This window comes from Triturus cristatus, chromosome 7 (genome assembly GCF_964204655.1).
Source record: "Triturus cristatus chromosome 7, aTriCri1.1, whole genome shotgun sequence".
NCBI lineage: Eukaryota > Metazoa > Chordata > Amphibia > Caudata > Salamandridae > Triturus > Triturus cristatus.
The window spans coordinates 1,570,227,611-1,570,250,711 of NC_140590.1; the positions used below are offsets into that span (position 1 = coordinate 1,570,227,611).

At 44.4% G+C, this 23,101-nt stretch overlaps 1 pseudogene across 1 annotated transcript; it reads left to right on the forward strand.

Moving 5' to 3' along the window:
* Positions 1 to 5,743: 5,743 nt before the first annotated feature.
* LOC146812406 (solute carrier family 2, facilitated glucose transporter member 10-like) lies at positions 5,744 to 22,710 on the forward strand (annotated as a pseudogene). The gene is made up of 2 exons (XR_014965939.1): positions 5,744 to 5,886; positions 18,904 to 22,710. The product of XR_014965939.1 is annotated as a solute carrier family 2, facilitated glucose transporter member 10-like (transcript).
* Positions 22,711 to 23,101: the final 391 nt, after the last annotated feature.

Below are 23,101 nucleotides of genomic sequence, written 5' to 3' on the forward strand. Positions count from 1 at the left end.
ACTCAGCTCCCTTGAGCTAATCAGTTGACGAGCTCTAAATAATGCGCCCAGCATTCCGTCCATCTTTTGTTGCAGTTACACTTTTCGCCCTAAGTGGTACGGGTATGCCCAGACGTGGATCCCTTGCTCACTGTGCCACTGGATTCAAGCTAGCCTAGCTGATGAAGTGTGACATACCCTGAAACCGGTCCCAGAATGCTTGTTTCCGGTCCAGGGATGACCTGGCTGGCAGTTCGATCTGGACTGTTCCCATGAGGCACATGGTCAAGACTGATTTGCATATGGCTGGATCCAAACTGTGGTGGCGTAGTAGGCAAAAAAACGATGGATTTAACCCAGATCTCTTGACTGGGGGAGGATGTTTGAATCATTCAGTATTCCGTCCATCATTTGTTGCCATCACACTTTTCGCCCTAAGTCGGACGGCTATGCCCAGACGTGGGTCCCTTGCTCTCTGTGCCACCGGATTCAAGCTAGCCTGGATGATGAAGGGTGACATACCCTGAAACTGGTCCCAGGATGCTTGTTTCCAGTTTAAGGAGTACCTGAGAAATGGGAGTATTGTCCAAGAGGTTGGGATGGTGGACACTGTAATTAGGGTAACATGATGGTGGAATGCTCAGGCCAAACAAGTGGGGCTACCTTGGGAATTGTAATGAGTTTGGTAGGGTAAAAAAACATAAGGCTCAGAATATGGTCTTTTTCATAAGTGAGTATGTTGATATGGGAGGAGGGTAGGCGCACACTGCGTCACATCCCAGAACTCAGTTTGCCCTGATGCAGCATAGTAAATGCAGTGCAGGATAACACTTAATTTGGTGTCAGGCTTTAATTTTTCACCCTTGTTGGTACAGCCAGTGCTCTGTATCTCTAGACATGTGTTTCAGGATAGTTGTCCGTCTTCAGTAGAGAGCAACACATTATTTTCGGGGATGCTGGAAATGCTGCCCAAAGTCTTCTCAGGTCTCTGTACCACTCGCTGGGCACAGGTGCATCAACCAGAGCTCGTCAGCTCAGTAGCTGAAGGGAGCCTTTTCAAACAGGAGGAGGATGGGCACACACTGCCCCACATCCCAGCCCTCAGTTTGCCCCGATGCATTATAGTAAATGCAGTGCATGAAAACACATAATTCGGTTTCAGACTTTAGTTTTTCACCCTTGTCGGTGCAGCCAGTGCGGTATATCTCTAGACACGTGTTTCAGGATAGTTGTCATTTTTCAGTAGAGAGCAACACATTCTTTTTGGGGGTGCTGGAAATGCTGCCCAAAGTCTTCTCAGGTCTCTGTACCACTCGCTGGGCACAGGTGCATCAACCAGAGCTCGTCAGCTCTTTAGCTGAAGGGAGCCTTCTCAAACAGGAGGAGGGTGGGCGGACACTGACCCACATCCCAGCACTCAGTTTGCCCCGATGCATCATAGTAAATGCAGTGCATGATAACACTTAATTCAGTGTCAGGCTTTAGTTTTTCGCCCTTGTCAGTGCAGCCAGTGCTGTGTATCTCTAGATACATGTTTCAGGATAGTTGTCCTTTTTCAGTAGAGAGCAACACATTCTTTTTGGGGGTGCTGGAAATGCTGCCCAAAGTCTTCTCAGGTCTCTGTACCACTCGCTGGGCGCAGGTGCATCAACCTGAGCTCATCAGCTCATTAGCTCAAGGGAGCCTTTTCAAACAGGAGGAGGGTGCATGCACACTGCCCTACATCCCAGCACTCAGCTCCCTTGAGCTAATCAGTTGACGAGCTCTGGATAATGCACCTGCGCCCAGCATTCTGTCCATTATTTGTTGCAGTTACACTTTTCACCCTAAGTGGTATGGGTATGCCCAGACGTGGGTCCCTTGCTCACTGTGCCACTGGATTCAAGCTAGCCTGGCTGATGAAAGGTGACATACCCTGAAACCGGTCCCAGGATGCTTGTTTCCATTCCAGGAAGGACCTGGCTTGGCAGTTCAGTCTGGGCTGTTCCCATGAGGCACAGGGTCACGACTGATTTGTATATGGCTGGGTCCAAACTGTGGTGGCATAGTGGGCAAAAAACGATGGATTTAACCCAGATCTCTTGACTGAGGGAGAATGTTTGAATCATTCAGCATTCTGTCCTTCATTTGTTGTCGTTACACTTTTCGCCCCAAGTGGGACAGGTATGCCCAGATGTGGGTCCCTTTCTCACTGTGCCACTGGATTCAAGCAGCCTGGCTGATGAAGGGTGACATACCCTGAAACCGGTCCCAGGGTGCTTGTTTCCGCTCCAGGGAGGACTTGGCTTGACAGTTCGCTCTGGACTGTTCCCATGAGGCACAGGGTCAAGACTGATTTGCATATGGCTGGGTCCAAACTGGGGTGGCACAGTGGGCAAAAGAAAGATGGATTTAACCCTGATCTCTTGACTGGGGAAGAATGTTTGAATCATTCAGCATTCCGTCCATCATTTGTTGCAGTTACACTTTAAACCAGGGCAGCACAGCAAGGTGACTTGCTGTCTTGCCCAGCGTCAAAAGCCCATAAATCTGGGCCCTAGTGTTATTCACATTACATTTAGGCTGGATGACAGGCTAATTCATAGGAGAAAGGATGGGAGGAGGGGGGGCCTCAAAAGTGGAACATAAGGAAATTAGGCAGAATGTGCGAGATTAAAAAGCCTATGTCATACGAAAAGGAGCGTCGAGAGATTAGGTGAAGGAGATGAGTGTAGATTTGAGGGAGATATGGAAGTGGCAATTATATATAACTTTATTGTGAGAACCTACCTTAAATTGGGCAGGGAACTGTGCCCTGATCCAGGCCAGTTCATGGATGGGCACAGACAGGCTTGCCTTTGGTGCTCCATCGGTGTGCCAGCTGTGGTGCTATTGCTTTTATATAGCACAGGACTGGCCCACACATTCTCAAATCCTACAGGCAGCCAGACTGCCCAGTGGTCCAAAATGTGTGCCTCAGAAGGCCTTTCCCCTTCAATATGGTGCCCGCTGAGCAGCTGTAAATAAAGCAGCAAAGGGTGAAAGAGAGGACCAGATGGGGACCAAGTGGGGGAATCTGACAGTGAATCTCCAAAATAATCAAATTCATGGACTCGCTCTAGAGAAGAGTCTTTCTTAATCGAACCCGTAAATGACCCAGGTGAATTAAACACCATACATTTGGCCTATGAACATCTAGACCTGCATTAATTGTGCCCTCTGGGGGTGGGTGATATTTAGCATACATCAGTCACTGTGTTTACCTGTTGTTGCTCCACCCCTTTGATGGATAGACCCAGTCATGTCCATGATAGCAAGCAATGAATTAAACTCTAGTCCTGACGCTCGTTGCTTCCTTTTACAGCTGGATCGAAGCACTGCTACCATGAGTCCAGCGGTACTTATACAGTCAACTCAAATGAAGCACTTTATTGTTTAGGCTTACTGTGAAAGGCTACGGTTGCCGTGGCTGTATAGCTTGTCATACCCTCTTACATTAATTTTCTGCAACAGCATTGAAATCCCCTGAACAAAAAAAGGGTAAGAAACTGGCTTCTAGGTGCTATGTATTTCCTGGTATCACTTATAGTTTTCCTTTTTCGGTCTTGCCTAAGACAGCGCTTGTGAGCTCTTTTTTCTAACAATACAATGGGCTTAGAATGCACCCATTACTTACCATTTGTTTGCTTCATTATAACTCATTTCTTTGCTTCTTATTGGTGAAGTGCCGTAGACTTTCTTCCTTTTCATGTGTTTACCCCTTCCACGGAGCCAGGACTCATTATGTGTGCATGACTACAGCTTACTTTTTGTTGTACTCTTTTTTTTTATCGTAGTTAAGCACTCTATGAGATTGCATGCGTTTTCAACCTCTTTTTCTTTCTAGTGCACTTTCTTTACGCTTTTCTCTGTGACATTTTCCTATGTAACATTACCCTTTTTAGTCATACCCCTTTTGGTTCTTCCAACATTTCCTGGTACAACATCACTTTTAATGAATGATAGCACTTCTTTTTATTGTAAATACAGTGTTTACATTGTAGTTATATGAGTGAGATTCCCCATTGTTCAATTTTTGACGTAATAATAAAAGTAGGGCAACAATATTTTTATTTTAAAATACAACAAAAGTAATCAAACTAAAAAAATATTACAGCCAGCACTAAAGAACAAAAAAATATATGTACATTAAAGGCAGTACCTTGGCTTTCACAAAGAGCACATCCACACACAAGCTAGTTTCCTACTGTGTGAACGTTGTTGTTTCTATTTTATTACTTTGTTGTTCCTTTTGTGTTTAGAACCTGATAAGACAGCAGAATGTTTTATACCAATGAGCTAGGTGATGGCTTATGCCATGTTCCATACTTTATGAGTTCCTGTTTCTGCCCATTGCTGTTGTGAATTCCTTTTGCGGTGGCCTTTAACTGACTGCTGGTACAGCATAACAGATCGTGTGCATTTGAAACTGTTCAGTATTAAATTGTTGAAAGCTTCATAATTACACATGTTAATCCATAAGCATACAATTCTTCAGAAGATGTTGATATTTTTTTTTCTTTCATTCCTTCTTCATTCTTTCTTGCTTTGTTTTTCTTTCATTCCTTATTTTCTTCTTTCTTATTTCTTGCCTTGGTTCTCTCCATCTTTCCTTCTTTCTTTTAACTTCTTTCTTGCTTTCATTTCTTCTTTCTTGATTTCATTACTTCTTTCCTTCCTTCTCTTCTCTTTCTTTTTCTTTCTTTCTCCCTAACTTTCATTCCTGCTTTCCTTCCTTCTTTCCTGCTTTCTGTCTTCCTATCTTTTTTCTTTCCTTCCTTTTTTCTGTCTCTCTTTCTGTCCTCCATTCTTTCTTGCCTTCCTTTCCCTCTTTCTTGCATACCTTATTTCTTGCCTTCTTTCTTTCTTGCCTACTTTGTTACTTCTTACTTGCCGTCTTTCCTTTGTTCTTTCTTACCTTCCTTCTTTCTTTCCTTCCTTCTTTTCTTCTTTCCTTTTTCCTTCTTCCTTCTTTCATGCTTTCTTTCCTTCTCAAAGGCAAGAGGGTGTAAGACAATGGCACAACACTTGTTTTTTTAGGTCTGTGCTAGCCAAGACTTTTGATGTTACTAAACTGATGTGTATGACTTAGTTATGTCTAGGGATTTTCCGCCACCCTTCAACCATTTGTCTGTTGTCGTGTCATTCCCATTTTTCTCCAACCCACTCAAGCATGCATCAACTGGCAACATGACACCCCACTTCAGCCATTCGCTGACTTCACTATGACTATGCGGCCCTTTCACTACAGCACATCTACACACAATATAGTCCCCTTCAGTATCGGGAAGTACTAGTCTAATGTATGCTTTTTTAAGACCAAAAACATTTTGTCTTTAAGTAAAAAAAAAATTCAGATTGACAAACAGCAGCTTTACAAACAAGAACGTTTTTCAAAAGCTGCAACAAACTAAAACGAGAATTGCCAAATGGCGGTCGGATTACACTAGACCTATTCCATTTGCCAATGCTTTTTTCATCTGCCCCCTCCCAGCTCATGTCAGATCAGCTTTTCTAATGGGCATTCCTTCTTTGTTTAGTCTGGTTGAAGTATCGCAACATTTGCACAAAAGTCCCCTGCTGCTCTTGCTGTAGCGTTTTTGTAAAAGGGATTTCTTTTAAAAGCAAAAATGTGCCACAACCTGTCTGACAAGAAATGTCTGATGTCACTGTGCATACCATACCATACCTATCTTGCAACTTGTGAACTAAAACTTCAATGTTGGTTTGTTTCAGATATCAGACTTGGAGGATCCAGCGTATTTATGCAAAAACCAGTCAACGATTCCTAACAATTTACTGTGCAACTTTCGGTCAGGACTTCTATTTTTCATCGAATTATCGAAATTGGCTTAGAACAAGACATCATTAAGTCACTGAATAAAATGGGTGAGTGATTTCTTTTGTTTATTTCAAGTTCATAGCTAACATTTTAATTGCATTCAAATTCACCAGATTACAATTCAATAGCTGACTTTGGAATTGTAGGTGCACTTGTTCAGACAACTTAACTTTGATGGCATGAGGTCAATCATATTACAATATCATGTGTGCTGGAGACCTTTTTCAACTCATGCAATTCTTGGAAGAGAGGTTTCAGAGCATGGGTGTTGAATTCTTGTCTGCTGGCAAAGTTCTAGAGATAGACAAGGTTGAATATGAGCAAGCCCTGTAAATAATCCACTTTGGCCAAAGGTTAACATTTTGGGAACACAGTCCTGCAAGATGGCTGTATGTCTAGAAGAAGACTTATCTAATGTTTTACTTGTTATCAAAATTCCCTGGGACTGGATTGGTTCCTTCAATCCATCTTGTAACAGTATCCAACATCAAAAATGAACTCTAATGTGTTAATCAAGATACTTCAGAAGATTTTGTTTCTGGAAGGTATTGCCTTGATTTGTTGGAAATTAAGATATTTGCCACAATTCATTTGTTCCATCTGATTAGTGTTCCTTTATCGTTTAGTCTTTCTACACCAGTATTGTAGAGTAATTGTTGAAGGCTGCTTTGCTTCTAAGTTTCTCTTCTCTTGCTGATCCAGATATCCTTCTGCAGCGAGAGTTGTATTTTGGAACTTATTATTGTAGCTTATGCGTTAGAGTTGTCATGGTCATTTCTCTTTCAAAATTGAATCTGAAACTTTCGCGAACCTGGGAGGCGCATACACTACACTGTACATGTGTCGTATTCTCAGTATTGGTGATGGATAGATGGGAGTGAGCACCTTTAGATGAGAAGCATCAGTAGTTCTTTTTATGAGCACAAAGCAAAAGAGACTAACGTTCAGGTGCATTAGATACAGGATGTTTGTATGTAAGAACATGCATGAGGTTGTTATACATTCAATTCACTACTAAAATGTCCAAATACTTAAAATCTGATCTAATTTTGTCCAATTTTAAATCCTCCACTAATCATAAAAAATATGCTTTTCATTGTTTCTAAGCAGTGCTGATCTTTGTATTGACAAATCCCTTAATGAAACAAAGCACCTTTTGAATTTCAGCACCAATGTTGGACAGACTTACATCTCTTTAAGCCTAGTAGGGGGTGCTGGTGGTGTATGACAGAGTGCAGTTTGAAAATCTCAGTTGGCTATGAGGTCAGTGGCAGCTCCTCGAGGGAGTGCTGCGGGGCGGTGAGGCGGGCGGGGGTAGTAAACTGCGGCACACGCCCCTTCCATTCTGTTTACCATATATATTCATGCATTTATTTATTTATTTATTCAATGTTTTCTATAGCGCGAACCAGACTCAGAGATTGGGTATCAGAGCACTTTACATTTCAAATCACCTTCAATATCAGCAGATATCCAATTCTTTCACATCAAAAACACGTCTAGGTATTCACTAACATATATTTATCCATTCACAAGACAGATATAATGCGGAATAATAGAGATCAATAGATTACAATCAAGATTATCGTGTCGTACTTATATTTAAGATAATATATTTCCTGAGTTCTTCTTCATCCAAGCTGGTTATAGTATTGTTATGTTAAAACACATTGTTCGTTATGGGAGAAATTTACCCTTCAGAAAGAACTTAGTCTCCTTTTTGATTCTGGTTTCAGTGTAAAATCCCCCAATCCTCTCGAGGGGCTAGTGCCTCTGGTCTACGTAATTTTATGGGCTAGGTAATGTGGAGTTATGTAGTGTATTGCCTTGTGTGTCATGCATGTAATTTTTAGTTCAATTCTTGCCTCGTATGGTAGCCAGTTGAGCGCTTTCAGATGTGGAGTGATGTGGTCGTATTTTTTTGTTCCTGTTATAAGTCTGGTTGCTGCATTGAGACAGGCTTTTAGGGGAGCTGTTGAGATCTTAGGGAGTCCTGATAGAGTTACCCATCCATATTAAATTCTTGAAATGACCAGTGCCTGTACTGCCATTTTCAGATCCCCTGGGATCGATGAGTGGCTTCAGTTTTCTGAGGTAATTCAGATGAAAACAAGCATTTTTGCCATTGTGTTGATGTGTGCTCGCTTGTTTAGATCTTTGTCCAGTGTGATACCAAGGGATTTGTTTGAATCAACTATCGTTAGGGTACCGTTTAGTGCGGTGATCAACTTGGTCCATTCTTTAATCTTGGTTGAACTTTTAGGAGGGGAGATCAAAAGGAATTCCGTTTTCTGTGAGTTGAGCTTGAGATGATTGTCAACTAGCCATTTAACAGTTTTCTTGTGTGCTTGGTTCATAGTTTTGATCTCTTCCGGAGATGCTATCTTCATATACAGCTGGGTGTCATCAGCGTACATGTGAAAGGAAATGTTAGCTGTGTGCAATACCTCCGTTAATGGTTCGACGAATAGGTTAAATAGTGAAGGGGATAAATTTGATCCTTGTGGAACCCCAATTTGAATCGGAGATGGTGGGGATAGCTTGTTGTCTACCAGGAATCTTTACGATCTGTTCTCTAGGAAGGTGTAGAACCATTTCAGTACAGTTCCCGATAAGCCCATCCTATTTTCCAGGCGTTTTAATAATATGGGATGTTTTACTGTGTCAAATGCAGATGACAGGTCCAGAAGGATCAGGAGACCGGTTTCATTCCGGTCGAGGGCTTGTAGACCGTCATCTACTATGTGCAGTATTGCTGTTTCCGTACTGTGGTTTGGCCTAAACCCTGATTGGCAGTCATTTAGTAGTTCAAATTCAGTAATGTGTTGACTTAGTTGACTGTGCGCAATATTTTCTAGTACTTTGGCTAGTAGGGGAATGGTTGCATCTAGATCTCTGGGCCCAGCTTTCACACAACTTAGCTTCCTGAAGAATTAGTTGGCATTGTAAATTCAGTAAATAAACAAGTCTACAATCGAGAATTATAAGAAACAGCACATTACCTTGACCTCAAAAATAGTTGGAGCCTCACAAGAATGTTGGTGCAATTAAAAATTGAAGAATGTAATGCCGCATTTCTTGGATTTATGAAACTGATATTGAAGATAGCAATATTGAAATGTGGGCAAAGATACCGCCTCAATACTTCATGAGCTAGGACACAGTGGCTATCAATACCATGAAGGGTTGAGGTTTCATTATTTTTATTTGTTTATTGAGTTTCTATAACACATCAAAAACAGCAAGCATGGTAGGTACAGTCCATAGATAGATTCATGCATGGCATCAGCACCGGTTCACCAAATCGACACAGTACATAGTCCATCAGAATAAAATCAGCAGGAGACAATGCATAGCAGGAATATTATTCAAAAAGAAACAACATTTCTTACACATTGTATAATAAACAGGTCAGAGTTGAAATGAAATAAAATCTGTGCACTCAAGTATGTATGCATTACATGCTAATTGCCAGGGAGAAAGTTGTGGGATGCATTGTGCAGGGAGGAGCTTGGGTTATGGTCGGCCTCGATCAGGTGCTCCAGGAGATACATCTTAAGTGGATCCCAAATATCTCTGGGGCGAGAGGTGAGGGGGAGGAGTTCAGAATACAAGTATGTTTGGTCTTGCCAAAATATCATGTCGCCAATCCACTCCTTAATTTTAGGTGCTCTGCTTTAACCCCATCAGCATGCCAATTGCCGCCTGGCCAGCAGGAGGCTAAAGGAGACAGAGTTGCGATGTGCTATGGCTAAATTCTCAGTGTAGCCAAGAAGCGAAAGAAGAGAAGATAATGAAAGTGTTAAGGATGTCATCAGTTCTAGCGCGGTGATCACCTGCTGCCAGTAGGCTAGGACAGAGCTACACTCCCAGGCAAGATGTAGGAAGTCGGCAGCTTCTGCCCCGCACCTGTCACATTTATCTGCTTACAACAATACACCCTCTGTTGATCAGTGACTTCTTGCCCCCGTTCAATGGACCACTTATCCAGGGCAGTGCAGGGGGTGTAAGTGATATCAGTAGATAAGCTGCGATATAGGGTGGATACTAAAGTGTGAGGCACTGTCAGTGTGTAATATATAGAGCAAAGGAGTGACGTCTAGAGGTTCTATAGGGTATGAAGGGGTATATTATTTGAGGCCCTGTCGCAGTCGCACATATAGGAAAATGTCCATAGGGGAGGGCGGAGGCTTGGGAAAGAGCTGTTGTGACATGCGAAATTTGCTATTAAGATAGAGATCCCCCAGCAAGTGATGTTGTATTTGGCTTTAGTTCTTTTAAAAGCCAGTCAGTCAACAGCTTTATTTCGATTGTTACATCATAAAAGCGACAGATAAAATAGCACAATCGTTTAAGATTTTTGTATCTAAAAACAAGAAAAACAAATACAGGTTTTTATGCAAAAAAAGAAAAGCAAGTTTTCAAACAAATAAACAATTAAAAGTCATCAATTAAACAGTGATTAATAGCCGTTTTGCCCTGATTGACCAAGCCCATGACAGAAATTTCGAGAGGCTAAAAACATACAAGGGCCGGGTATCTGATATTAAAATTCGAAGTGCCACAGATGAATGCCTAGTGCCCAAGGCCCTACACACGGGCTTAAGCCACGTTTGCCTTGGGCGAACATAGGTCGGGCACGCAAAAAGAAAATGTTCAATTGTCTCTTTGGGAGTGCTACAGGAGGGACAAGATGCAACTGTCTGGTAGGGCGGTTTCCAGCAAGATGTTAGGGCACGCACAGGGAGGGACCCTACTCTAAATCTAAAATAAAGGGCCCGATCATATGGCTTCCAGACCAAATCCAGGTAGAGCTCCAAACAGGGTGAGTCCTTATGCACTAAAAATTCTTCTGTGAGCCTACCATAAGAAGGATCCGTGGAAATTCTGCTTCTAACCCAATTCCAATATAAGGTTTTCAAGGCTGATTTCGGAGGGGAAGACCTGTTTTCCCAAGCTTCACTAAGGCCTAGTTTGCCAAGCATAGACTTGACATCAGTAAGCCATCTGATCCTACACCAGCCTACCATCGACATCACCTCTGCTAGGCCTTTAGCATACTTGGCGAGTTCGGGGACGCGCCATAGCCTAGCCCATAAAAGCAGTGGACGCAGTTTTGCTACGTCACTAATTTGCTGGCAACCAAAGTCCAAAAAGAGGGGTAGCGTGGGTGTACTCTGCGGGAGAGACATAATACATTTTAAAAACTTATTCTCAGACCTAGTTAGGACGCTGATGTTAGAGGTACCCCAAAGTTCAGCGCCATACAAAGCGGAACTAACTCCCTTTGCCCTGTAGATATCCAGAACAGGGGCAATGGGCTTGGTTGAAGAAGATCTCTGCTCTCTAACAAGTGCCCCTATAACCCTTTTATGATTGAGAGACATTTTTAATAAATGAGGGGTCCACTGCATGGAATCTGTAATACGGATCCCTAGATAGTCAAAAACAGTGACCCTTTCCAGAGGGGTTTCACTAAGAACAGGGGGTCGGCCTAATTTTTTGGGGGGGTTTAATACCAGGTACTTAGTTTTATTTGTATTTATTACTAGGCCCCGTTGGTCACAGAAGGTCTGAAAGTTGTTTAAAAGTTTCTGTAGACCCGCCGAGCTTTTTGAAATTAGAAGCGTATCATCGGCAAAGAGAAGGGTGGGAATTCTCTCCCCTGCCAATGATGGTGCGTCCGAAGGTTGTTTGTGTAGATGGTCCACAACCACATTAACATAAAGTGAAAAAAGGGTTGGAGCCAGGACACAGCCCTGACGCACCCCTTTTGCCACTGGGATCCTGCTAGTTTTCTGGCCATCGGTACCCCAACGTACCTGCGCATAATTGCCATCATGCAGGCGCACTAAGATGGAGAGGATGTTTAGTGGAATCCCCATTTCTGCTAACACGCCCCATAACTGTTCTCTGGGCACAAGGTCGAAGGCAGTCTTCAGGTCGATGAATGCCAAATAAAGACTGCCTCCGCCTATCACTACCACCTTCCAATATAGTAGTAAGAGCCTGAAGGCCTGCTCTATCGTGTCCGTTCCAGCCCTGAAACCAGCCTGATAGTCCGACAGAATCTCTTCGTCCTTAATCCATTGGAGGATTCTTTCTAGGAGCACCTTTCCCACAACCTTCTGGGTTGAATCCAATAGACTTATTGGTCGGTAGTTGGCAGGGTCGTCCCTCCGGCCTTTCTTAAAGATAGGGACAACCTCTGCCCCCTTCCAAGAGTCGGGAATGGCTGCTCCTTTGTCGATTGCACTAATCAGAAGGTGAATAAGCTTCCCCCACCTCCGCAGGTTTGAACGCAGCAGATCCCCCGGAACTCCGTCGGGTCCCGCTGCTTTCTGTGGCACAATACACCTAATTGCGTGTTCTACTTCTTTAATTGTAAATGGGGAAACCATTTCATTTCTCGTGGGTACTAGGGGTCCATAGGATGCGGGGGGGGCAAATGCCTCTTGGAGATTCGAATACAAGTTAGTAAAATGTTCGAACCAGGCCTGACCAGTTATGTTGCACGTTATAAAGTTACTATCAGGTCTGTTCCTTTCCCTAATAGTATTCCAAAAACGGGCTGCATCACGCCCAGTGCTTGCTTCTCTTAGAGTTTGCCAGTATTCGTCTTCCCATTCCTTTCTTGCAATCCCAATCACTCGTTTGTATTCTGCTCTAGCCTGCAGCACAAGGGGCTGCGATTTTGTCCTAACAGCTTGAATAAGGCACGCCTTCAATTCTCTGCATTTTGACGTATACCACCCCTGCTTATCTTTTGACCTGGGGTGGCCATCCGGCCTACCTACACGTACTTGCACCTTAAATAAATTACCAATCGAATTGATGGTCTCCTGGAACATCAGCGTAATCCTGGGTATAGCAGAATGATCTAAGGAGATTGTTGCCATCTTACTTAGTGTAGCTTCCAAAAGTTGATCTATGGCCTGTAATTTTGGTGCGTCAGAGGCTACTTTCCGCCATTTGAGACGCCTACCGCAATTAGACAGGGTAACATCCGATGTTGACCTTTTGGCTGGTGATAAGGTTGGGGTACTATGATTTAACCATAGGTGCCTTAGGGAAAGCGAAAGGAAATTATGATCGCTATCTATGGTAGGTACTACAACCATATCCACAACAGACTGCCAAAGGTCAAAATCAAGCAAGATGTAGTCGATCCGGGAAGAATGGTTAACCCTGTTAAATGTATGACTGCCCAATGGGTCAGAGGTGGTTCTTCCATTAACGGCTCGCAGGCCGTGCTCCAGGGTCATAGAATTTAACTGGATCGCCCTCTCTGTCCATCTCTTTATCGGCTCAACAGATAATGCTGGGATACCCCTCCTCACATCATCCTCTACCACACCCAGAATATCTTCTGCGGCCATTGGTTCGAACGTGCAATTCAAGTCTCCTGCAATCATAACTTGGGCATCCTCACCACACTCATCTAAGACTTTCTCTAGTAATACTATAGTGGGGGAAAGAGAGCTACCTCTAGTACATCTGGCATACACATTCAGAATCTCTAGGTGCCCCCTAAATCCTGGGCCTTTCAGTGAGAGTCTAAGGATGTCCATTGAGCCACTATACTTCTGAGTAATACTACACCCCAAAGAGATATCCACCCAGATGAGGAGTCCCCCCGAAGGCCGGCCCCTCCCAGATGGTGGCTGAAGGGCAGGCAGATAATATGTGGAATATCCAACTTTGTATACAGGTTCAAGGCTCCAAGTTTCCTGGAAGATGCAGATACAGTGCTGTTCTCCCTGTGAGTGCCATTCGGGGAGGTCCAGATTCCTACAAATGCCCGCTATATTCCAACACATAACCCCCATCATCGGACCATTGCCATCGGACCCTCCCTGTACATGTGCAGTATTCTTCATACAAGAAGCACTAGTGTCGTCTGAATTCACAACCTCCGCTACCACTAATGGATTGCTTAGTGTAGGTCGATTAGGAGAATGGATGGCCACTGGAGAGTACAAACCCTGGTCGGGTATCAGCGTCTTAGGGGTGTTACCACGGTCAGCCAATCCCTCCGCTTCCATGGAGGCAGGTATAGAATACCCTAAGGGCCCTGACTGTCAATCACAATCGCTCATACCCGAGAGGGCATTAAATCTATTTGACACATCCAGGGGGCTCAGTGGAGTCAGTGGGCCTGTTGTACCTCTCCATCTAGGACCACAATGGCTCTGTGGAATATTATGCCACCCAACAGATCTGTTAGGAGCCAAGGGGTACAATACATGGGGCACAGGCCAGTTGCTTCGGGGTGCAGGATGATGACTAGGTCTATCACGAGCTAAGATCCCAGGATTTACTGGGGGACCTACCAGGGGTCTTGGATAGAAGTACGTTAGGTCGTAGGGAGTGATAAGATTACTTCCACTCCCCGGGAACCAGTTTAATATATGCCTAACAACTCCCTGCTCTCTGAAGTTAACAATAATAATATCCCCCTGTAGGTCCTTAACCCTGCGACCTAGCCAAGGGAGGCACCGAACATGCAAGATCTCGCCATCGATATTACAGGGGAGAGGTCTATTCAGGGCCAACCAATGCATAACTTTGTGCTTTAGCTGGAAGAAACCCTCTCTTGTTCCTTCTGCTAGCGCGGGAACTCCAGTAAGGACTACCACATATGGTACTGATTCAGGGGGTAGCTCAACTGTACGCCCATTATACTCTGTGGTCACTACTTGCGCATTACATACCCCTCTATTGCTATCAGGTTTTGGGTGGAGAATACTGTGCCCCCCCCACAGCTACTCTATCATCATTCTGTGCAGGCTGCTCAATAGTTTTAGGCGGAGCCTTCTGCTTAACACTAATGGTGGATTTAGTGGGTTTTTTTGCCTCTTTGCTGCGAGTAGTGCTAATAGCAGCAAGTGCTGCGGGAGCTGGAGAGGGCAGTACCGATTTCTCAAAAGTTTTTTAACAACCCAGTATTAGCAGCAATGGTTTGCTCTAAGGTCCCTAACCTTTTTTCCAACCTGTCTAGTGTTTGTTTGATAGGGAACATGAGGGATTTGATTAGCTGTTCTATGCCACCTAGGAGAGCAGGAGATACTACCTCATTCCCCGTAGATTGTGCCTGTAGGGATGTGGTTGCTGGTTTATCTAAGGACAATACAAGAGATTTAGACGGTTTACCAAAGTCTGAGTGACTAATTTTGGCTTTTGGTTGCTCACCCCCCCTCTTTCTCCTTTTACTAAGAGGGGGCCCCAGCACCTTAGAAGTCACTTTTTTCCTAGCTTTATTCACATGTGCGGTCCCTACAACTATAGGACATGGCTCATGATGAATCTCCACCACTGTAGTTGGGCCTCTAACAGGGAGTACAGGAATAAGAGACAAAGGAGCAGTTATGTCAGGTACAGGAGATTTTTCGCGGAAGAGTACGGGAGTGCTGTCTAATTGAGACGCATCAGGGCCTTCGGATAAGCTAAGGATACTCAGAGGAGGTGAAACAATCAATTGTAGAGGGTCTAAAGATGGGCATCTACCCTTCATGGATTCAATCGAGCGACGACGCTCGATTCGTCGCTCAACCAGTGCTTGCTCCCTATCAGCTTCTAGTAAAGTCCTAGTAAAATAGCCATCTAGGGTCCCTTGGTTCAGTCCCCCTGCTAACAGTGATAAACCAACAGTGGGACTTGAAGCCATGATACTCCCTGACAGCTGTAATGACCACCAACAAACAATCCTGCTCGGGCGAAAGAGACATGGCCCAGCCCAGCCTCCCTCAGCCTCTGACGGCCTCAGACGGCCCGCCCTTTGCCTGGGCTTCGCCCCGGGCGCTCCCGCGCGCTCCCGCGCAGCGGGAACAGAGACCAGTAATAAGGTAAGTGGTGAGGAAGGGGCGGGGCAGGCAGGGAGAGCGACCCAGGTGTTGCGGGTCTCGACCTCACGCAGGGACTCCTGGTACTTTGAGTCCCTGCGGGTCAGCTCGCAGCCCTGGTGATCCCCACACACACACCGACAACAGCAATAATGCCCCAGAGGTCCTCGCAGCACGCAGGGTCGCCGCAAGAGGGAAGAACGAAGCGGGACCCCCGCAGCGGGTCCGGCGAGGAGCAGCGTTAAAAGCGCCCTCTTGCAGGTGATAAGTAAGGGGGAGAAAGGCGAGTATAGCATAGGAGTTTGTAGTCGAGTAGCAATGCATTGCCAAGCGTTCACCGTGCAGTCCACAGGGGTCGGGCTGCTAGTGGGAGGTGCGAATGTAGTCAATATAATCCCATCCAACGAAATGGGGTCTGCCAGCCAATGTTCGATCTCTACGTGAGGTGTGTATCTGGGGGAGTGGAACCAATAGTAGGCATAATGTGCTTGAGCACAGAGATAATACAGTTCAAAATTGGGGACGTCAAAACCCCCCTGAGAGTAGGGGCAAGCAAGTGTGTCCCACTGTAATCACGGGTGTTTACCTCCCCATATTAATCTGATTAACTCCGATCGAAGTGATGAGAAGAAATGGCGTCCCGGGTCATAAGAAATATTTAAATACAAATATAAGAGTTTGAGAAGAACAACCATTTTGATAAGGGAAATACGACCCACCATGGTGAGAGGGAGAGCGTTCCATCTCGTTATGCAGGTAGTAATATGCTCCAACGTTCACCCATAATTGAGCCTCATCAGTTCTTTGCGATCGATGGCGACGTGCACCCCAAGTACTTTAAGTTATTGCTGCACCATTCTATGGGAAAGTCAGTGGCAAATGGCAGTACAGAAGTAGTGAGTGGGAAGAGCTGAGATTTGGCCCAGTTGATTTGGATACCAGAGAGGCCGCCAAATCGTACAAACTCACGAAGTTATGAGTTAAGATTTTGTAACAGCTCCCTGACATAAAGGGTAGTATCGTCTGCGTAAAGGGAGATTAGGATTGGGTGGCGGAAGCAACGAAAGGCCTTGTCTTGATGGTGTTGCCTAAGCTTGGCCGCCAGGGGCTCTATGGCAAGGGTGAAAAGAAGTGGAGAAAGCGGGCAGCCCTACCGGGTGCCCCGGGTAAAAAGAAGGAGGGGGAAGTATGTCCATTGATTAGAACCCTTGCTTCTGGAGAGGCATATAAGAGGTGCATCCATGCTAAAAAACCCTTGGGAAGTCCTATGCATTGGAGAATGGTGAACAGGTAGTCCCACTCCACAGAATCAAAGGCCTTCGTGGCATCTAGAAAGACCGCCACTAGTGCCAGTTGGGGATCGACATTCTGTAGTATAGAAAAAAGAGTGCAGAGGTTGTGGGAAGTCACCGTACCGGGGATAAAACCAGCCTGGTCTGGCAAAACCAGTTTGTCCGTCAGAAGACTGAGCCGGTTAGCTAGCACTTTGGCAAGAATCTTTGCTTCCGTATTGATAAGAGAGAGGGGACGGTAAGAGTTGCAAAGGTCTGCAGGCTTGCCAGGTTTCAGAAGAGAGGTGATGAGAGCCTCTCTCATCGAGCCTGGAAGGATCTGTAATTCTTGGGCCTCCATATAAACCTCCTTCAGTACAGGAAGCAATTTGTCGAGGTACGTTTTGTCAAATTTAATGGGAGTCTATTAGAGCCCAGGGCTTTTCCTGATTCCATCTGCATGATTGCAGCATGCTGCTCGTCATCTTTGAAAGGCGCCGCTAAGAATTTCCTTTGATTGTCCCCTAGCCAACCTAGCTCTACATCATCAAGATAATGAGAAATGTCAGGGGGTTCAGTCCTGCGAGTGCTGTAAAGGTCAGTGTAAAACTCGGTGAAAGTGTGTAGTATATCAAGGCTATCCCTGTGTCACGCTGTAGTACTGTCAACTATGTCTAGAATATAGTTGGAAAAGCGGGGCTGGCGTAATTCCATCGTAAGTGCACTACCGGGTCTCTCCCACTCCCCATATTTGAGAGCGGTAAAATATTTGCCTCAAAAACATGCTTCCCACTCCACCGTGGCCTTATACTCAGTGAGTTTGTCCCTCAGTGTGACACTTTGAGCCCCTGCCATATCACACCATAGGACTGCTTCCAATTGTTTCAGTTCCCTTTCAACTTGGCATAGACATGAATGCAGGAATCCCTTTGCTGCTGCTAGTGATCAAAGACCCCACAGGCCTATTAATCCTTTGCTCCTCTCTTGGATGTCCAGCTAGCCTAGTCATCGGATCCACACGATACAAAATCTCCTGAAAATCAAATGGTCTAGGACTATCATATCGCCTCTTCGATCCCTTCACTGGATCCCCATCAATCAGCCATCCGATTTAGAAACTCGGCAGAAAGACTAGCTCATGAATCTCTACAAGGCAACCTGCTGTCTATGTGATTACTATAGTTGTGTCCAAAAGTAGATTTAAGAGGATAGGATCTAGCCAGATGTTAAGACTAATCGCTGATTATGTATACCTTAATTACATTATCTTGAATATATATGTATCATATAGTGATTTACAGAAATTGTAGAAAAGTTGCTATTCTTCTGGATGTATGTTGGACACCCCTTCTCTGGGGAGCTTCTACCCTTTCCACTGAGCATGCTAATAGAGTCGCCCTCTTGAAACCTGCTGCCCTCAAATCATGTAAGGTAGAAGAAGATCCCTGCCCCAGCCAGGCGTAAAACTTTCGAACTATCCTCCCTGCATCTCCTGTCAGTTTTATGGAAAAAGCAACTATATAAAGTTCTGAAGAGCACCAAAACCTACCTGTTCCTCCCAGCTAACTAACCATTAACCCATAACTTTCCACTCTAGTGTAAAGGAGCCTTTCAATGAATGATGTCCCAATAGGCCACACAGAACAACCCTGCATTATTAAAGGGACATTGCAAAACCCTGTTGTTGATGACTGTTCATGTTTCAGGGGTAAGAGGATAAGCTTTCAATTGTTTTCATTAAATGGCCAATTTAATATATTTGCTCTCCGACTCATCTTTTCTGCCTTTCCTCCTCATAAAAACAATCAAAAGCAGTGACGTGAGGGTTATGGAAAAATGTAAGTAAATGAAAATCAATTAGTAATTTGGAAATCTGATGACAGCTGATGACTTTTAAAGCTATTACAAACATTTTTTTGTAACCTGCTCTCCTTTTTAAATTGTCTTTTAGATCCTGAAGTGCGATTGATGTTGTCCGTTGCTGTGTATTTGCTCGTTATCTGGATCTGTGTATACGGGTATGTGATGGTTGAAGGAAGTCAGCCTCTGTTTCAGATAAACAACACCTACCTCTTGTTTGTGATAGGAAAGATCCTCGCACCTGCTTTGTCAATTGAAAATGGCCTGGCATGGTTTGCTGGAAGATTCGACTTTCGTCGTCTGTTGTTCATTTTGACGTGCCTGATCCTTGCCCGCATCATTGGATACAGTATTATGACGATTGCAGATGCCCAGTCGCCATATGAGAGAGAGATCTACCCTGAGTTGTGGCTAGACGACATCCTCTTACCTGCTACAGCAATTGAATTTGCCGTGGCAGGACCTTTTGGAATGTTCGGCTCTCATCCTCTGTTGTTCATGGCCGTGCGTACACTCCTTGGGTCCTCCTTGGCAGTCTGGTATACGATCTTTGGAGACATCCTGCGCCAGCCTCAGATAAACACCCACCTCCGGGTGTTCCTACAAGATTTTGTAAACTTTGCTTTTGTAATAGGCATTCTCAGTACAAGGGTTTGGGTAAGAATCATCACTAATATTCCTGCTAGTAGAGACACAATGCCTACCATCAAAGTGGTGCTTTTTGGGGGAAGAATGCTTGTAATTTTGCTTGCACCATTCTTATGGCTTGTGCTTGGCGCATCATTGTAGGGTTTGCCATATCCATCTCATGCACGTCATGCTGTATCTCTGTCTCTGAGAAGGTGAGTCCTCATCAACGAGGTGTGCTGGGGTGACATCATGAGACTGGCATTATGACCAATGATATTTTACACGCATGCATTGAAATTATTTCTTATGTGTTGTAAAGGAAGGCTGGAAGTATGTTTGTATTGGCTATCGTGGCAAACCCTACTCAGTTTTTCAGTATTCTGTTTCTCCCATCTCATCCACCAAAATGAAACATGCTGCACAAAGATAGCCATGAGGGCCTTATTCCATTAGAGAACACTGAAGAAACCGAAAAACCTAACCCTGAACTCAATTGTGAACGCCAATGTTCATGCATTGACCGTTGCCATTCTAGGAACAACATGAGGATGAGAACTTTGGTTGACTGTGGTCTAGTTATCGTTCAGCAGCTGACTGGTCAGCCCAATGCCATTTACTGCTATGAATCAGGGATATTTAGCTCCATGGGCTTCCAACCATTTTGCCCCCCATTGGGCTTGGTGTGGATAAAGCTGTTTCCACATTGGTAGCCAAGGGCAGTGCTGAGAAAGCTGGAGGAAGAGTCCTGCTGCTTGCAGTTTGTGCTGTGATGTCGATATCAGTCACTGGAATTGAATTAGCAAGATTCGGAATTTTACTGGAGTCCAACAACAGTTGAATCAGCATCACAAAATCAAACCTTTCACTGTATATGATGAATGTTTCTGCCACACTAGTCTCCAGGGACTCCAATTGCAGAGCACTACTCACCATCTGGAGGCTCCATCAATCTGACTGTTGCAGCAACTTGATTCCATGCCCCTAACATAGATTTCATCAGCACTACAAGCTTAAGGTTGCTTACAAACTTTTCTTACGCTCAGAATGTGAGAAACCTCATCCAGTCAAAGGAAATAATGCTACAAAGGAAGCCTGTGTCGTTCAATAGCACAGGATTTCATGAATATACCGCTCTGAACTGGACCACTTTATTATTAAGCATGATGGCAGTTGCGAGTCCATTTTCAGTTGGATTTGGGCCAAGTAAGTTCAAAGATTGCACACCTTGGGCCACATGCATGTAGAATTGTTTCTGTCGCTAATGGACTGCTTCGCTGAATTGGACTGATTCGCTGAATTGGGCCGTTTGTGACCAGAGAAAGCTTTCTCCTATGTACAAAGCCTATTTTGCGATTCGGTAACCTATTACTGAATCGCAAAATGGGTTAGTGATTCCGTATTAGAAAGTGGTGTGTTAAGGGTGTCCCTTTCTAATATCGGCTTCTTCTGGCAAATCACACAAGCAGTGTTACTCTCTCCATTTTGTGATTCTTCCAAGCAAACCACCCCATCCACAAATAAAAAAGATTAAGTGGTGCTTATTCCAATACCTTCCTCACTATCTTAAGTCAGTCAACATGTTTCAGTGCCTTCTATAATGTACATCTGCGGGCTTTCTTCAGCAGAAGACCCCTAAACTATCACTGTCTTTACTATTCTCCAGGTGGAAAAACAAAGCTTAAATAACCTGTCTGTTAATGTTAGCAACATAGATCTTCAATGGTAACCCATAGGATAAAAGCAGGAAAATAGCATTGTATATTATAGACTGGAATAGCATATGACATAAAGGCTCAGATTCACAAAGGTGTCAGGCAGGCAGCACAGTACACAAAGAGGCTGTGCTGCGTTGCTAGACAGGGAAAGAGCAGGAGAGCACCATATTTACAGTTTTTTCGATGGAACTACGACGATGCCCCTTTGGCGGATACCATAACTGTCTGATCTTACCGCGGAGCCGGAGCAACCTTGGCCGAAGCCCGGTGGAGCTGTCCTATGCAGCTATAGAGGAGTTTGGCCCTGGTTCACCTACCCAGCCGGACATTTGACTTTGTTTTCCTTGTCTCCCCGTTGTGTTTCCTTCCCTCTACCTTTCATTCCCCATAAGACATGTGTCTTGGATATGCTACGCTCTAATAACTCATATTATTGTGTAATCTCATGTTTTTCTCCTATGTCTATGCTTGGAACTTGTAATTGAAGTAATTATGTAACCTGCAACTTGCTGATCCTCAAGTAAAGCGCTCTGATACCTCCGGGTCTAGCCAGCGCTATATAAAACTTTGCAAATAAAATAAACAGTGATATGGCACTCTCCTCTCCCTAGTGACGGCACTGATTTGTGCTGCCATGCACCAGGAACACTCCTTAGTGCCATAGTGCTAGGGTGGGTGCCTGTGTCTACTATAGGTTTTGTCTTCCTGTAAAAAATCTTATTGCTAGACATTTGTAAACCCTTTTCCTACGTTGTATGTGTGCTATACAGTGCAGCAAACATGCAAAGAAAGGAGAAATGAAAACATTTCTTCTTTTCACACCTGCTTTTCAGCGGCTTTAATTTCTGGCTCTAAACCATGTCTACTAAATTCAGTAGATAGAGTTTGCACCAAAAAGCATTGGTTGTTGCATGGGAATGCCTATGTTTCACCCATGTAACACCCTCTTGACACACGGTACTGCAAATCAGCACTTGGCGTTGGTTTGTTAATCCCCAAACAGATTTAGCGTTGGGTGTGTGTTAACAAAGTAACACTAACCCAACGCTAAACCTTTGTGAATCCGGGCCAAAGAGTTATCTGCAGCTCATCTGTCTCCAGGTGACAGAATAGAATACTTCGATAATCCTGTGCGATAAGTTCCTTACTTTAATTTCAGATCACAGGCGCCTGTGGATCTGCTCAATACATTGATGTGGTCCCTTTTCCCTATCCACAGATCTTGGGAAATCAAGATGTGAGGTCGGTCAGGCTTTACCCTAGTTCATGCCTCGGGCTGAATGCAATATACGAGTATACGAGTGAGGGGCCATCCGGTGTCACCAAAAAACACACAATCAAGAGATTCGTACATACTGGAGAGGTGCATGCATTTGATCATTACTTTTTCCCTTGAAAGTAAAAGTACATGCCACGTTAAGAGGTGGTGATTGTGTTATTACATCTAGTGGAATATTTTAATGTTGTACATTGTCACGTGCAGAATGTAGAATCCTATTTGCTTCTCAAAAGCCCCAAGGACACTATTTCTGTCGTTTCAAACATGAAGGTAAAAAACATAGCTACAGTAAAGGCATTACCACTTTTTATCCTTGACAAGGTTGAATAAACCCATAATTTTCCAGGATCTGAAACTATAGCTCTGTGAGGGTATGAAAATACTGCACACTTCCCAGAAATCCTCAAAGGCGTTTCTGGCAGTAGTTTGCTTCCGTCGGAATTTTGAAGCAATAATCGGTAGAAAAAATGTTCCTTCCGGGTATTTCTCAAACCTCTGTAAAGTGCATGCCTCAAAATAGCTGCTGGTGATTCTAGCAGCAGCTCTGTGCTCCTGGATGTCTGAGCTCTCTGGTGCACGGCTCGGCAGGTGAGAGGATGGTAGGACCAGGGCAGATCCTGCACTCACCTGCCTCACCTGACATGATGTGACTGACTCCAGCAGAC